Here is a 17,989-nt window from a genome sequence, read left to right as displayed (position 1 = left end):
AAATTATCAAAAGTCGAAATGTTGTTACTTATGATGTTAGCTATCTTGTCTTGCGAGGTTGCCGGTGTTTTACAAGTAACCCTGTATATATAAGGGATTTTAAATTAAACTATATGTGTTTCTCCTCTGAAAAAGATGAGACTTTATTTGAATATTTGCTCATTTAACATACATATAACTTTTACATTAACAATGTTACTAAAATGAAAAATTTACTAACCTGAAAAAGAAACGACATTTAAAGTTTAATTCTTTAGTTTGAGAAGTCAAAGGCTTGCCTCGACCATGTTTTAACACTGGAGCCATATTGAATTAACAATATAAAGTTACAACACTTACACACAAATTAAACACTAGTTATGGCCCTGCCTTCATACAAAACTGCTGAATACGCCGTTCGCACGGGAATAGAATGTGGATGCGATTTCCCTTAGTTAGCATCCAAGCTTACGTCTTTATAATTATTAAACTGTATAAATTCATTCTTTAACTCCGGTCTGCATCGTGCAGACATGGGTGTAAAAGTCTCATTTTAGCTATTAAATGTAGTTTTTAAGAACATCTGAGTTTTCATTTGGGGCCTCCGGCTGCGGGACATGTAATTCACTTCAACAAATATTATAACAATAATAACAAATAATAACAAAAATCAACAAATACAAAATTTATCAATTAAACTACGTACATAATAATTATAATTTTTGAATGAAATGTGCTTTATGTTCTAACGCTACCAAACGACTGCACGTGGCACCTGCGGACAGCGTAAACTGGTTTATTCTGGTTTTGTGCGTGTTTCCACTTTCCACTATCAAGTGACGATTTATTTATTTGTTTTGTTTCGTAATTATTATGGTCAAATATTAATTATGAAACAAATTATTATGGACACGATATTTTATTGTTTCACGGTAGTCGCCTTGTCGTTTGCTCAAGGACGTAAAATTGAATGATATATTTTTTTTTATAAAGTCAAAACCATTTTCTTTCAAATAAAAACTTGTTTTTATTGAAAACAAAAGTGTTGCTAGGAATAAGTATAAAATTAAATAGTAATGTTAGGATATCGAAACATTTTTGTATGGGCCAGAACGATATAGTGGAAACGCGCTCTAAGATCTGAGTAATATACACACCACTACATATGCAAAAATTTCTCCAAGCTAATTTACCTGTAATATTGAATATTCATTCTGTTAATTGAACGTTTTGGTTGCGTTTTTGTAAGCTTATCGCGCTTATATTGTGAAATAATTCATGCAAATACATATATCTACCTCTGCTGCATATTTGGTACATTATAAACCTACATAATCGAAATTATTCACTCCTTTAAAATTCATAGAACTATAAAAAATATTTCTCATGAAAAAGCATGAGTCGAGCCGTTAAGGAAGGTTTTTGTTGTCCACAGGATTGCATATTATCAACCATTTATCTTTTTGCGCCATCGGGCTTAAAATAGAAATTAAATATATGATGGAGATATTTTAAATATCGCATAAACATGATTTTTCTTCAGACTCGTTAAGGGTGCGCAATTAACTGATTATTTCGAATTAAGCGTGGCGGGCCAAGGATGCCCGCAGCCGACCCGCGCTCGCCCGAGGCCTTTGTCGGCGAATGAGTGCCTTGTTGACATTTTGTGGGGCAAATCTTCATTCCGTAGCCACCGCGGCTTCTTTTATCTCAACCACCTATTATCATTTGTTTGATGGATGCTTCATGCGCTTTATAAATTACTTGTAAACAGGTAAAAAATAAAATTAAGATTGAAAATGTGCGTGCTTAAATTATGTAGAGCTACGTGCTATTTTCATAGAAGCTTTAGATTACAAAAACAAAAAAAGCTCGCACTTATTTTTGTAAACCAATCACTTTCATTCGACTCAAATAAACTTATGCATACGAAAAATGTTATAAAGTTTGAACGTATATTATGCTGCAAATTGCAATGCTATCTTCCGATTACTAGCAAAACGAATTATTTCACAACAAAAAAATATTTTAACTCAGACCTTTACTTTATCTTTAGGTAGAACACGCCTACTGTTCTCTTGGCCTCGACTTACTGCAACTATTGGTTGGTTGCTAGTTGCTACAATAGTGATGTTTTTACACTTGTATACGTCATACAATTAAATGAATCGTGATATTTAAGCGAGGCCTATAGACGATTTAATATTCAGTAGTTTATCCTTGTATCCATGTCAACCTGAACAGGTAGTACCTATAGATAAAAACAATACGATTGTCATTAAAACAAAAAGAATAGCAAGTTCAATTTCGAAAAGCATACATAAGAGAATTATTTGATTTTTATTAATTGAACTGCCAAGCGGAGAGTAATCAAAACGCAACAAGAAAATCGAGCTGAAACATCTGCTCACATTTATTAATATACACAACAATAAAACATTTGAGACACGTTCATGCGAATCAATACTCGCGGTCCAATATGAATTATTAATATATTTTATTGTCGCTTTATCGCCTGAATCTGAAGAGAGTTCGTCTCTTAATAATCATAACATGATTTCATTTTTGACAAATAAGTGGTCGGCGGTAGATGGGTCAAGTTTTTTGTGTTACACTTGCAAGTGGCGAATTGCCGATTGGGTCTATGTTAAATAAACATAAGTTGGTGCCGATATGATAGGCCGTTTTTGTATGATAAAACTCGTTAATTAAATTAATTATAACTCCGTTTGGCGGCAATGTACGTTTCTCGGTAGGTATACAATAATGAATAATGGATAAACATAAAATAATGTACCTAAGTAACTACTTCAAATTAATGTGTTTAATTCATGTTTTAAATGTACCTACACGACATTTTACATTTAAAGTGAATGCTAAAGTACATCAAATGTACCTGTATATATCATCCCAGGATAGTCATGACGAGTGAATATACAAGTTGACATAATGAGAGCTTATTGTCAATCGTCTGTCGAATCGTCAATGTTGCGTATGCAAAACTGAATTCCTCAACAGAATGTACACAATTTATATCCAATATTTTGATTTAAGACTTACTGATTGTACTGAAACAACCAAAGAAACAATAATTTTATACATGCATAGGGTGATATTTCGACAGCGCAGTGAATGACCCTGTCTATTGTGGTTCTGGTGTCGATGATTGTGATATAGGTTGCGGGTTCGAATACTTTCTATTGGATAAATATAATTGTAATATGAAATATTTTTAATCAGCGTATGGGTGTTGGAGTGTCTATTGTCTATGTTCAATAAAAAGATGTTGACAATAAAGCTTTTGCTAACTTTGGGACTGCCTAGTGTTTTGTTTAGTGACCAGTAATATTTTATGACTGCAAACGGTTCTTATAGCATTTTAATAATGAATGAAGAATCATTGAAAATATGTAAAAAACGTAAGTAATTCCTTCGAAAATCGAAATATGTAAATATCATATGACTCTACATTCACTAAAATCTAAATATAATCTTCTTATATATAAAAATGAATCGCAAAATGTGTTGGTAAGCGCATAACTCGAGAACGGCTGAACCGATTTCGATAATTCTTTTTTTATTATATTCCTTGAAGTATGAGGATGGTTTTTATGTAGAGAAAACGTAAATATGTACCACGGGCGAAGCCGGGGCGGACCGCTAGTTTATGTTAAAAATATCAATAAGTTCACCTGTAGGTAGGTAAAAGCTTATCTATGTTTAAAGTCATATTAAAAATTTAAATAAAAAGAAATTAGTGAAAACTAATTACCGTAAAAGTATTTATTTTAAAAGGCCGCTTAGAGAAGATGAATTGCATCAAAAAACAAAATTTGCAAATAAATAACTATTTTGCAAATAAAAATAAAATTTGCAAATAAATAAATCAATATTTCAGCATTTCGTAGAGGCTAGACAAGGGCTAGAGCTAGACCTTATACCTACATAATATATCATTTAGTTCCTACGTAGCAGTAATAAGCAAGCCTAGCAATTTGTGTATGAATTAAGTTGCTTTAAATTTAAAAACCTCGAGTTATCTGATATGAATTCAAACTGACTTGGCTTTCATTTATCAACGACATTAATGCAATTAAAACGTATTATTAATTTAAAAGCAATAAAAGATAGCCCTTTAGCTGATACGTTGCATTCAGATGTCAAACGTACTTTAATATTAATAGACCGGACTCTCAGTGGAGTTTCGTTTGCAAAAATCGCGGACCTAAATCTGACTTCTGATATATATTGTATAGATCCCAGACATCCTATAGACAGATGTTGCCAACCAGTTTTGTGGTCCCCCTGCCCGCACCCGGGTAATTAAATATGGCATACAAAGAAAAAAATAAAAATTTCCAAAACATGCCGTGTGGGGTATCAAATGAAAGAGCTTATTGAGTAGATCACGAATATATAGCATACTATATACATTTCTTACACTTTCTCTAAGATTTTTTAGAAAATTTACGAAAATGGTCCATTTTTGAGTTAACTTTAAACCACTATAGATTGAAAACTCATGAATATATTTTTGAAATTATTATTTTAAATAATTAACAATAGTCCATTGTTTACGATTCAATATTTCGTACAGTGAAATAGTTGCATGGGGGAGTGGGGGGAGCATTCAAAGATGGCGAGTATATTTTCAAGTTCATATAGTATATAGTTATTTTCATCAAATCCACCACATAGCTCACTTATATTATATTACGAACTATTGAATCATAAACAATGGACTATTTTTAATTATTTAAAATAATAATTTAAAAAATATATTCATGAGTTTTCAATCTATAGTGGTTTAAAGTTAACTCAAAAATGGACCATTTTCGTAAATTTTCTAAAAAATCTTAGAGAAAGTGTAAGAAATGTATATAGTTTGCTATATATTCGTGATCTACTCAATAAGCTCTTTCATTTGATACCCCACACGGCATGTTTTGGAAATTTTTATTTTTTTCTTTGTATGCCATATTTAATTACCGGGGTGCGGGCAGGGGGACCACAAAACTGGTTGGCAACATCTGTCTATAGGATGTCTGGGATCTATACAATATATATCAGAAGTCAGATTTAGGTCCGCGATTTTTGCAAACGAACATCTCCTTGGAGCCTGCTCTATAACTACATAATTTCATTATGAATAAATACCTTCTGTTTAAATTTTATTTTATGTTTGTTTGTGATAAAGACATGTAAAAAGAATTAACGAGATGCAGAGCTTAAAATATGGACCGATTGTTTACACCTGCGTGAGCTGTCAATTTAATTTGAAAAAGTCGGGAGGTTGTAGAAAATAAGCCGGGACGTCGGCAACTAACAGATTTATGTGTTTTCAACATTTTCAATGCGAAGTAGCTACGCTAGTAAAATGAGCTAAAACATTGTTACGTTTCATAATAATTTATTACTCGAGTCTACACGAAAATGAAAAATGTGACTCGGCGGTGGTAAATAATATTTAAAATTGCAACTGGAAATTCGAAAACGGAAGCATCAAGCCATCGACTAAAACGTTTTAAAAAGTTTTTATTACTGTGATCGTTATCGTTGAAACTCGCAATTCGATGCCGAATGCGCAATTTATAAGCGTTATAAATTTTTTATGTGATAAATCGTCAATATCGAAGGTTTTTATCAAAGCCGTTTAACAAAATGTCTCTGACAGATTGTGGAATGTGCGGTGCCCGCGAACGTCCACCAAGTAGGTATTTTAATTAATGCTCCACCAGAGCCACATAAATTTTCACTTAATATTTAGGGTTCTGTACTTAACAGTTCAAATACCAGCAGTTAGGATTTGGTAATTGCAATCTATCGGATTTCACTAAGTATCCCAAATCCCAATAATTGGTCTCCTTATCGAGTAGAGTTTAATTTTTCAGCTATTTTTAGAACCTATCTTGTGAAGAACATTTCAAATCAGCAACACTGGTGATGTCTCGTTGTCTGTTGTACTATGTACATCCCAATTCCCAATGTTCAAAATACTGTATAAACTTTATAAGTAAAGAAAAACGTTCAACTATTTCAATTATATTAATATATCTCCATAATAACAAATAGGTAAGTATATAAATGTTTTTGTATTCTTCGAATCCACCCAGTGTTCCAAACTTGAGTCGCGTAAGGTACCTACTGTGAAAACAGAATATTCTAAATAAGGGATTGCAATTCATATACCCAAACATGTTCATCGAAGAACGGAGAAAAATAATATCGACGCAACTGTACCAAAAAACTTTAATGTACCAATAAATAATTATGTCCCCGAATGTACCGCTACCGGTGACACCGGTGAGCACAGGAAGTGAGCGCGTGCTCTCCACGAAATCGCCGCGTGCATTATTCAATACGCTATTACCAATAAATTAATGCTCACATGGCGTCTCTCCCCACATACTAATGATGACACGCGGCGAGTCGCTTTTTGCACCTCCACAGTTCCATTCAGCTTTCCTGTGATACGGCGCAAAAAGCGGTTAGGCCTCCTGTCAATTTGACAAACATTGCAACTTTTTACCACCAGGATATGAAAGGCATCATGACATAATGAGGATACTTCGACTTGATTTCAATACGGTTTTAATTTTTTAGTCAGTTCTTAATTCGTCGAGTTTTTAATAAGGGGTTGGTCTCTTTCTGTGCAACGGGGTTTTTTGTAGGTATGCGATCCTTATGTAATAATTCGTATAAGTAATTCCCTTAATTTTTTTGAAAGAATCTTTACAATCATTTATATATCACTAGGTATATCACAAGTTCGGGTTTTAGTGGGTTTTAAGGCAGGTAGGTTACCATATCAGTAATACAGTGGCAACAATAAATCTAGGCACAATGATTTTGTTTTGAGACCATTTGCGTTTATCCTAGCTAATTTTACTTAAATATTATGTACACATTGTATTAGTTTTATAGACGAGTTTTATCGGAAAAATAAAACAATTAAAGAAGCTATAAATAGACAACCTTCAGCAAATTTACAATATGGCTGTTTCTTATAAAAAGGATCAAATGTATAATGCGTAATATAAAATTAAATTGTTATTATCGTGCAAATCAAAATTCTCGTAAACATCTGCCATAAATATCTGCAAATAACCAATAGTAATTACGATTTTATAGCCCTGTACCAACTCGATTGTACCTATACCACAAATATTGGTATTACATTCTACCATGTTTATCACACGTCTCATTGTTTATTTTTTAAATTCATTTTGTTTATGGTTGCATAAGCAGAAACTACATACATAATTTTTATAGTCGTGTTCTTGATGTAGAAATTAAAGTAAAAAATATTAATACGCATAATATCATTAAATAAGCTTGTAAGAGCACGATATGCAAAACTGACGTTCATGAGGCATATTTACAATAATCGATAAGAAATTTTGCCAAAAGCAACATGTTTGGAAAAGATAGCAAATCTGGCACACCAAAGGGAACGTGAAACATGGCAAAAAAAACATAAAAAGAAGTATAAAATTAATAGCTACTTAATTGAGACGCTCATTACACCAACAGAAAGATGCATACTGATGGAAGTGATAAAATTCCGGTCACAAAGTATAAATCAGAAAATGCAAGGTGGCAATTTGCGATTGCAGATTAAAAATGATTACAGGAAATATCAGATTAAGACCTATTTTGTTTGACGTAGAAATCATCTGTTCTACGTCAAACAGCCTAAGATTTAGGTAAAAAATTATGATAGGTACAATTTTATCACCACTAACTGCAATGTTATTATAGTATTAATTGCTGCTCCATTTAAGTTACAATTACTTTACAATACAGGAATGAGGAAGTCGAAATCTCGTTTTAAAGGATTTTTCTTTACCACAAAACGGTAAAACTTGAGGACTGAGGCCTCGCAAAAAGCAGTTGGCGGACGTAACAGCGGCTTCTCTGATGCGTCTCATTAAGTCATGTTATTATTCAGTTGGGGCCGCCATGTTGTTTTATGTCCAATTTACAGGTTGTATGTGACAGATGAGCGAAACGCGCATGCACCGACAGCCGCATGTCATTACGGACTGCCTTTGTGCCTGAATGTCCTTCGCAAATCTTGGAGTGGAGACCTGCTCGTGAAAGAATTTAATGCTTTTAGTTAGTTGCTTTATTTATTTGGTTTGTTCTTTTATTGTTAACAACGAATCGACTAGCTTTGTGTACTGGGCAACCACTTCTGAAGATTAAGACAGTCGTGTTAATTAAAATTTATATTTATTGTAGAGCCTTAGTGTAGAGCATTCTGGTAGGTATAATTTTTCCTTGATAAAAAGACTGGACAAAAATATGAATGAAATACGTTTGTATTAGTTACCGCTATCCTTAGATCTCAAAACAGTATTATTTGGCTTTCTGTGTAGGTATGTCACACAAGGAAGTAACGCATAATTTAGATATCCATGAATGCATGAGGACATCGATCTAATATTTATTTCTTCTATACCTTAGTTAATTTAAAAATTTCTATTTTGAAAGAACATTTCAATGGACATCATCTTTAATGAGCCACGTGCCATGTGTTAATCCAATTGAATATTTCTCGAAATAACGGGCTCTCTAATTGAATTCAGTGGTAACTCGAATTATATCAATAAGAAAAGGGCAGGCAGCGGCGCCGGAGCAAATTGTGCCTACCAAGCGTTTTCCTTTTGTATTACAAACGCACCGAAGATGCCCATTGGTCCATTTTAATGAGCTCCGATCAATGGGCGTAATTATTTCTTGTATCATTCTTTGCGTCGCGAGCGCGCTGTCATCTCATATGGTCAAACCGATACAAATAGGCATTTCGTGTGGTTTTTGTGCGCGTTTTTAGCGAATATCCCTACCGATAAGTTTGCGTTCTCCAATTACTGAGCGTGTATGGGAGTGCTGAATGTTGAACAATGAATAACAAGCTATGTCCATGCCGATTGCCGTATAAAGCCACTGTTTTCATGTCAATTTAATGAGATACCTGCACGTTCGCATATCAAACAGATGTTTTGAATTTCGTGTCATCGTTACTACGAAGTTCATCTATCTAAATCTAAAAGTGTCTGCGTGTGTGTTATTTATGAATAGTATATTGCATTTTTCGTAAATTTGCAGCTCTAACAAAGGGGCGTACCCAATTCTCATGCATTTATTCGTTCGTAATACTGCTATTCAATTTTCTATCGTTGGATTTTTCAAAACGTAAACAAGCAAAAAGATAAGTAGATATTAAAACCACAAGTCATAGTGACTAAGCAGAAGCTATTGTAATTGAATATAAAAAAGATACCTACTTAGGTATAGATTCTACTGTTCAGACTATTATCAACTAACTTGAATAAATTATACATTTAGCATTTAGCAATATGTATTTATTTTAATTTGTCATAGGTGAAAGTGAATTACATACATTTCAAATTTCAATCTTATAAATACATGCGATTCTTATTACCTAAGTAAATCAAAATATCGTACAATAAAATACACACCAGATTGAACAAAGATACATAAACAAGTATAAAAGATACACAAACAAATTGACAGGTCACCAAGCACTCAGAACTACCGCAATCGCCCATAATTGCAATAAAAATGTCTATAATTAATAAGAGTAAAAGCATTCGTTTGTCCGTATCTGCTATCGGTACAGCTGTGATGCATAACGGCTCTAATTACACATTTATTTGCCATTAATGCTCATGTCTTGTAATCAGTACTCCGCCTCTCATCAAGTTTCGATTTCTTAATCGTATTTAATTGAAATGTTAAGCCGCGCTCAGATAAGTGTTCTCATTAAAGCTCGCGTACGATGAACGACATTTTTATTAAGTTGATAAATAGGAGTCAATAATGACCATGATAATCAATTAATTGGCACGGAGGGGCACGGTTTTTTTAAGTGTTATGTGTTTTCACGTTTTTTACAAATGATAGAGCGACACGCTTCGCTTATTTAAGCATATATAGCAACTGGTCATGAATCTTGTATAATGTGTTACGAACAAATAAGAAAAGGTTACAATTTCAACAAAAAAAATAAAAAAAATATTTAACTTTATTTAACTAGTTATTAGTTTAACATTTCTTCAATAGAATGTCGGTTCTGAAAAAAGTTTTTACAAAAAGGTCTCTTATCCAAAGCTCTTTTATTAATATTCTTTAGAATAACTTTTTAATAATGAAGTTGCGGTTTGTAAAAAATAAAATCATAGCGAAAAATACACAAAAACAGATGTTTATGAACACGTCTAATTTCGTAATAATTACACATCAATGATAAAAACCCACCTCCAAAACACAATAGCTAGAATAGATCAAAGTAATTAATGGTAGACCCAATTATTATATTCGCTTGTAGGTAATTACAAAGTTATTATTGAGTCGTAATTAATCACTGTCGATACAAATCAATACCCAAACAGATAGAATATCTTAATTAAGAGCACAATATTATGCTATTTAAATTGTACATTAATGTGATGGCGTTCGCACTTCGTAGTTCGTATTTAAAATAATAAATAAAAACTTTGTATTGTTGGGAATATCACGGGTTAAGAGCTTTAGCGGGTTTAGAGCCATTGCAGATAAAAGGGTAGAAATTTTTATCTAGGCATAAAAAGTCGCTGTGAAACAGGATTACTATAATTAAGAAATGTAAAGTACTAAGGACAAAATGTGAAGTACAAAACTGAATATAGTACTTACACAGTTTTAGATTTTTTTCAATATCTTCATCTTTATTCACTTTTTAAACTATGTATATTTGTAAACTTTATGAATCGCTAAGCGGTTGTAGGAGTAATGTATTAAATAATTAAGTTTATTGTAATTTTAATTAGTTTCAATATGTGATAACTCTTTGTTGCAGAATACATAAAAAGTTTGCACTTCTCACAAAAAAAAAAACACATAAACGGAAACAACAGAAACATTTACACCCATATCGCGCCAGCCGAGCGCCTTCAATCAGAACGTCTTTAATGAGATTAAAATTTATAAATAATAGGTAGAGTTAGTATTCATTTTTCCATTTCCATTGTTTACGGCGAGCGAAGTCACGGGTGAGTGCTGTTCCGGTAGCGGACCATTGTTCTGCTGCTAATTGAATCGATGCCACTGATAGATTGTGCTGTGTTAACGCGGTCGCTTGTACGATATTAAACTAGATTTAAACGGTGGAAGAGTTACAGTTTGTGTATAGGTTGGATTTAAGCCTCGTTTAAATGTGAAGTGGAGAAAAATAGCTCTACTTTTACTCGCATGGGTATATGGTGTTTTTTTACTTCACAGAAAGCTCATCGTAAACTGCTCAAACATATTATATGCATCATATTATACATATTTAGCATAACTTAAAAGTCACAGCATTGCAGTAGGTACCTACATACTTTTTTCCAAGAAAGAGAGCATCAGGTAGGTATATAATTTAAAATAAAACAAATTGTATTATAGTCTCATCATTTATTACAATATAATTATTAATCAAAATTAAATCAAATCAAAATCAGTAGTTAAACACAGTTCGTGCCACCGTACACTTTTGCACGAATCGTTAGCGTTACCGGACAATGAACAAATCGAATGTGCCTTGCGCCCAGCGGAACGATTGCATCGCTATACTATAGCATTCATTTCGGGTGAGAACACGCTTGAAATAGTATCTGCTAATAGTGGCTCTTGTTAGCACTAGATTTGTGCTGTGGCCTGATAATTTAGTCCAGTCCGATTACAATCGTGAGAAAGCAGTCATTGAGTCAGCGCTGTTGGTCTGTAATTGTGTTGTATGGGACATGCGATATGTTTATGCCCGTTTGTTTTGCAATAATTTTATCAATTATATGATTTAATATCTGAATGTGAATTTTGTGCATTGAAATATAGTAAAGATAATAATGATTATGCAAATTTCTCTTGTAAACCAGTAATTGCATAATTTGTTGATTATGTTACATTTAAACTTCATAGTGCGAAATATTAGATAGGTATCTACAATTATCTTTATCATACTATAAGTTTCATGAATAATTAACATTAATTGTACTTTTAAGGAAGAACGTTTCTTAAAATCGCATCTTTATAATTTTGTGAATCATAGAAGATAATAAATTGTCGTACCTACTTACCCAGCCTTTTCAATATGTAATAGATTGCAATGTTATAATCTCGTAATGCGGTAAGTAGTACACACATAACACTACAACGTAATTACAACATGAGCACTAAGTCTTAACATTTTCCTTGTTTCATCGCTAATCAAGCAATTTGTCCTGCAATCTAGCGCACAAGTTACATAAGCTAGGTATCATCCCACCGCCCCAGTGGAGGTGATTTCAAAACCAAGACAGGTAGGGCCGTAATTACCCCATCATAAAACGGAGCGATAAAACCTCTCTAAAGAACCTTTATTACAAAGTTATGAGACTTGTCTGAACGTTATGAGCTTTGAGATGGGAGAAATTTATTGTCTTCCATTTGTATCTTCGAGCGGTGTTCAATTTGTTGTGAATACACATGTCTAAACTCTGATATTTTGTGAATACAAGGAACGAATGAAATTCTTACATATTTTTATTTATTTTAAACTGTAACCGAAAACGTACTTGAATAATTTAGGAAGCTTTTGCCAGCATTCGGATTTGGGATGGAAAAGTTTAAACAAAAACAAAACGAATTTCGCATAAGAAAATTAGACGAAGTTTAGGAAATATTTGAATTAAGAAATATTTTTTTTTTGCTGTAATTATTATTAGCATCACTATGTGTCTTCCATTCTTCACGAGCGAATTGGAGATCACCATCATGTGTACTCCAGACTGCGATTATTTATTATTTAGACTTTGCAACGAATCGACCTTCCTCGATACTAGCAATGAAGCAATCTCCTTATTCTTTACAAGATATTAAACGAACCCGACGTATATAATTAATTGAGCCTGTTTAAGACATTAATTGAGTTATAATATGCAAGGGGCTTGTCAAGCTGTTATAATATAACCTACATAATTGAACAGTATAGTTATAAATCCTGCAAGTCGGGACCACCTCCGAGTCTTCTGTCATTCAAAAGATTTACAGCGACGTGTCAATGTGTCTGTGTCAGGAAGTCGAATGCCCGTTCACCTCACCAACGCGGGTAAAAACGGTTTGGGCCTTTACCATATATACGTTTCCATCTATAGAGACATAAAATATGCTATCAGTAAAAGCATAAAGTCTTGTGCTTATTAAAGCCGAAAGTACATTTCGATCGCATTCCTTTATTTCTATTTGATAAGAAAAATCTAAAATGGACAACAGTCCATTTTAGATAAGAGTCCAAAAATAACCTAAGAGTATTTTCTAATCTTCATATATTTTCAAAAACTCATCGCATTTATGCTGTCGATACTAATTAGTAATTACGATTATCGTTTATCAATAATTCTTTATTACGAACTCTAGCAAGAGTATATAAATAATATAGCTCCCTTAATTTCTCTTTCTAATTGAAAACATAAAACTTGATGCTTAATTTAACTATTATTTTATTAGATTTGCCAAACAGAATTGCTAAGATGTTAAAACATTTAATTCTGTTCGTATTTCTGAAGAGGAATATGCGTATAATGACGAGAAAGAAGAACAAAAGCCATTAATTATATAATCAATTATTATTAATGATCCGAGGCTCCAGCATTTCTATCCTATAGTTAAATTAACTGGTCGAATGAAAGTAAATGAGTATGTAATTGCTTTGTAATAACGCTTATCGGTTTTAACGCTTTTTTTAGATAGTGATCTTCATATGATTAATTTATGGAGTTATTCCCATCTATGATTAATTTCCTTGGCAAAATTGTTTTCATTGTAGTAATAAGTTGTGTTTTACAGACTACTTTTTAGTTGACTTGTAATTAGTTAAAAAAATTATAAACAACTTATAAATTAAAATTATTTTATGGTATATTAAAATAAAAAATTAAATAAATATTAATTACTTACCTAAATTAATATTTAAATACCTACTTGTTAAATATTTGTATTTTTGTTTGTAACGAATAGGTTAATTCAACATATACCTACGTGCTGCTCTATCGATTGTAAAATTTATTTTATAATTACTATTACATAGGGTCAACCCATAGAAATCTAAATAACAATGGGTCAACCAGACTGACGCGACGTCGTGGTTAGCAGTTAGTTCATAATATATTAGATATCTGTCATTAACATAATAATATCATCAGATTATTACTGTTTATTAGACTAGCTGTTATCTTTCACCTCTCTACATCTTTGGCACATTATGGTTACATGATGCATGAGAAATGAGGAAAAATTGATAAAACTAACCAACACATTATAAAAAATAAATTTTTATTGAATTCATATAGATGATCAATCTACATTATATATGACGGGAGAAGGGCCCAAAGGCTATTTTTAAAAAGAGTGACGTCAGCAATTCTGACGTCACCATCATCAGAGCAGGCGCTCATACTCGAAGTAGAACGCCCGTAGGTATTTTACTGCCCTTTTAATCTACGTGGAAATTATAGAGAGAGCTCCGAACGCTCCGACGGCCGGCGAGTGAAATGTGAATGTGCTCTGTGCCGTCGGTCGCTCGTATTTAAAGCAAACAATGACTCACAAGAATTAGTTTGAGTGTTGCCACTCGAATTTTTACAATGAATTTTCATCAGTTTTAACAAACATTAATTATTTCGTTAATTTAATTATTTCATTAGTGGTTGATTAACGAATCAACCACTTATTTAAAAAGATCAAAGTAAACTTTAGCTAGTTATAATTATTTAGTAGTTTGAGGGTAGTCGTTTTATCGTCGTTGCGCCGACATATATAGATTTAGCAATTTCTAATTCAAGAGAGGTAAACCTAAAATACTACATTCAAAAGAGATTTTTCTTGTTTGTTCCCACCATGGAGGTCATATAGAAAGTTTTTTTTTTTAAGTGAAAACTTCTTTAGCGGCGTTGAGCACTTTTTCTGTAATGGGTATAAAATCTAAAACTCGCGTCAGGACACGTGACGATCGAAAAAGCATAAGACGGATACCATTCCAAAATATAAAATATGCTCAACGATAATAATCAAGTTTTCACTTCTGCCGGCACTCCCGGAGTGCAACCCGTCTTTTTTTTATTTAGTGCCAGTCACAAACATATTCAAGGTTTCGATTAGACACGCTGGCACACGCTCGTGCTGTACCAAAGGTGTGAATCGACATTTAATAAAATAATTTATCGGACACTGATGTGATTTTAATGACCGAGAGGCAAACGGGAAACGGTCACCTTTTTGCACAAACTGCAGTATAATAGTCGAAGTGCAGGTACAGTTACCTTTATTATGACGTTCGTTATCTGGTTTTATTCATTTTTTGTACATCATATATTTCAAAAAATAAAAAGGGAAATACCTAATGGCAACAAATTTTGAAAACTAAAAAAAAAGTATTGTTATAGGCGATTGTGTTCGCTAGTTTTCCGTCCGATAAAAATAATAAAATAATTTGGAAAATCCAAAAGTGCACGCCTCATAATTTTTTTTAAATTAATATTTATTAATTATTATTTTTGTTTATTTAATAACAATTAAACCACATCGAATCAGACCCTGAAAAATGAATCATATTCACAGAAAATTTGAGCTTAATCCGATCTGCAATTGAAAGTACATTATTAAATAGTTTTTCTTAAAAAAAAAACTTCCGTTATCACAAACCAGACAAAGAAAATCTCTTTAAGGTTTTGTAAAAACAACAAATATGCATGTAGAAATAGTCCTACTGTAAATCAAAGTGCATACAGTGCTTATATAAATCATTCGAGTCGATGTTTCGCCTCGATTGCGGCCCGTTATCGAAAGACAATCAATATAGCTTAGCAATTCGATTATTGATTTCGTAATTAAAACGCATTGGTGGGTGTGACTTGCGTGCAATTGAAAATATACTTATTTGATTTAATATTGTTTTTTCTGTATTGTCACAGTACTACAATATTATTTCCTAGATATTGTAATACTGTGGTATTGTTCTGTATGTATTAGTCAATTTGGACTTTTGCGAAAATGTATGTATGTTTATACATTTGACTTCGACGTTTATAATAATAAAAGGAAGGTCTATTTTTTAATATAAAATACTAAAAAATATATCTTACTTGAAAGAAGCATCATGTGAATAGTAATATGTATAAAGTTTGCAAAGAAAATAAACGGAACAAATAATTGAAAAATAGTAAGATATAAGAGTCTAGGCTCTACCTTATCAAAAACTAAAAGGTACCTTCTTCATTTTATATAAGTACATAAGTACATACATTTATACCTGCATCATGCATGACGCATGCATGTAACGTAATTTATATTTTATTTCTAATAAATTAATAACCTACATAAAAGAACAGTTACATAAATTATAAATAAAAATAAGAACATTATTTAAATCTTCAATATATTGCCTTCAATATACAAAATGCTTATTTAAAGACCACGTAAATTCTTCAGGATCAGGATTGAATAGCGGGAACGCGAAATAAAATCAAGTGCATTAAAAAGGATTATTTTGCAACCATAATTTTACGCAACGTCGACGGCGATTTACACAATTGTATCATAAAAATATGTTTCTATACACATCCAGTCAGTTCTCATGAATAGCGGTAATTAAGGGTCTGGGCAACACAATGACAGAGATCATAATGTAATTATTCACTGCCGGATTGCTTTATAACATCGCACGCTAAATTTCAACATTTTTTGCTGTAGCTACAAAAACTTGGTGCTTAATCATATTATCTTCCTTAATCGATTTTCGAAAATACCCTTTTGGCTCTTATTTTCACCTCTTGACTGGCAAATCTCTTGGTCGAGAGTGTCTGTAATTTTTAACCCTAATCCTGATGCGTTTTTAATACACGGTGTTCGAATCACAATCGGTTTTAAAACGTTACGGTTTAAAGATAATAACATTGCGCAAATTATTATTGGATGCAAAGAAGAATATTTCAAGGACCAAAAAGCAGCAAATTCAGTGTTTCTCAGAGCGCAAATTGAATTAGCATCTATTTTACATAAACTGCGAGCCACCGACGTAGAGCCACAGGTAGAGCATTGGAGCGCGACGCACGAGTTATGGCCCACACCACCATCAATTAAATTTAAGAATTCGATTCGCGAATGAGTCGGCAGCTTCGTAATTGGTCAGGCCATCCCGATGATTACTTTATTGGTCTCCAGATACATCTGCACGATATCTAATATTATTTTCACGTAACATCTTTTATTTTTAAATTTTGTCTTGATGTAATCCGCGGTGTCTGAAATAAGAATTATTGTCATCGGGCTGGATCTTGAGACGTGGGCGTTGCGTCCTTAGGGTGACCGACGAATTTAAATAACTTGTTTCGGCTACCACTTTTGACATAGCCCTTATTTTGGAAACATTTGTCCGTTTCTTTCTATCTCAAATGATATGTCTGTCTATCTCGTTCTGTCTGTTCCAGATAATTTTTGTTAGAAGCTGGCAAAGCGGTGTCGTCGCGATAAAAAATTAAGGCAATGCAAGCTCAGGTAGCGTGTTTTTTGCCGAGTTTCTTTCGCTCGTTTAATTTGTGTTTACGTTGTTTTGTTCGTGACCTGGCACGGGCCGGACAGACGTATGCAAAGCAGGTACTGCAAGATTCAATGTGCACGGACGAGATAAATCTTTATTGCTTTTTGTTAGCTATCAAATAACTTAATTCTGCACTGGAAATGACCCGTGTTGTAAGAGCGCAGCTAAATTGACTGTGATGACCTGATATGTATGCTTGCTATGAAAAGTTGTTTTCATGTTTTGAATACATAAAACAGTTGTTTTGTTTTATTATTTTCTCTACCTTCAAATGCATCTTTATCATCCATAGTAGCGTTATACTATTATGATTTTTATGAGAAATAATTGCAGTAGCTAACGCTACAGCGGTTTGCTGTTCAAAAACAAATACATTTACTTATAAAATAAGTGGTA

This window comes from Colias eurytheme, chromosome 13 (genome assembly GCF_061535395.1).
Source record: "Colias eurytheme isolate Ceu_HAF_F1 chromosome 13, ilColEury1 Martin Lab GWU primary, whole genome shotgun sequence".
Classification (NCBI taxonomy): domain Eukaryota; kingdom Metazoa; phylum Arthropoda; class Insecta; order Lepidoptera; family Pieridae; genus Colias; species Colias eurytheme.
The sequence above is the reverse complement of the archived record's forward strand: the minus strand, read 5'-3'. Positions refer to the sequence as shown.